The 788-nt window shown below is 39.8% G+C and overlaps 1 non-coding gene across 1 annotated transcript; it reads right to left on the bottom strand.

Annotated features, from left to right (window-relative positions):
• Nucleotides 1-434: 434 nt before the first annotated feature.
• Nucleotides 435-516, bottom strand: trnas-uga. The gene has a single exon. It is a non-coding gene; the product is annotated as a tRNA-Ser (tRNA).
• Nucleotides 517-788: the final 272 nt, after the last annotated feature.

Below are 788 nucleotides of genomic sequence, written 5' to 3'. Positions count from 1 at the left end.
TAGATGAATCATTAGGAACTGTTAGGACTTGGTAGATGAATCGTTAGGAACTGTTAGGACTTGGTGGATAAATCGTTAGGAACTGTTAGGACTTGGTAGATGAATCGTTAGGAACTGTTAGGACTTGGTGGGTAAATTTCTTGAAACTGTTAGGACTTGGTGGATAAATCGTTAGGAACTGTTAGGACTTGGTAGATGAATCGTTAGGAACTGTTAGGACTTGGTAGATGAATCGTTAGGAACTTTTAGGACTTGGTACTCATAGGCTCTTCTCAAATTGATCTGAAAGATTCACAGTTACATAAAAACACTCAAATACTAAGAGCTGATAACAGCCTAGCATCTTTCTTCTGTGTTTTTATGCTCACATGTAGAAATGTCTATGAAACACAATTACTGTGAGAGTAATTGCTGGAGGTGTGTGAACATATACTCGTTGTCGGCAGGATTCGAATCTGCGCGGGGAAACCCCAATGGATTTCAAGTCCATCGCCTTAACCACTCGGCCACAACAACACGTATTTCGTTGTTGTGTGTCTTTGTTTGAAAAATAATTAGGAACTGTTAGGACTTGGTGGGTAAATCGTTAGGAACTGTTAGGACTTGGTGGATAAATCATTAGGAACTGTTAGGACTTGGTAGATGAATCGTTAGGAACTGTTAGGACTTGGTGGATTAATCGTTAGGAACTGTTAGGACTTGGTAGATGAATCGTTAGGAACTGTTAGGACTTGGTGGATAAATCGTTTGAAACTGTTAGGACTTGGTGGATGAATCGTTAGGAACTG

This window comes from Micropterus dolomieu, unplaced genomic scaffold, assembly GCF_021292245.1.
Source record: "Micropterus dolomieu isolate WLL.071019.BEF.003 ecotype Adirondacks unplaced genomic scaffold, ASM2129224v1 contig_9975, whole genome shotgun sequence".
Classification (NCBI taxonomy): Eukaryota; Metazoa; Chordata; class Actinopteri; order Centrarchiformes; family Centrarchidae; genus Micropterus; species Micropterus dolomieu.
This window is presented reverse-complemented; position numbering and strand designations above follow the sequence as displayed.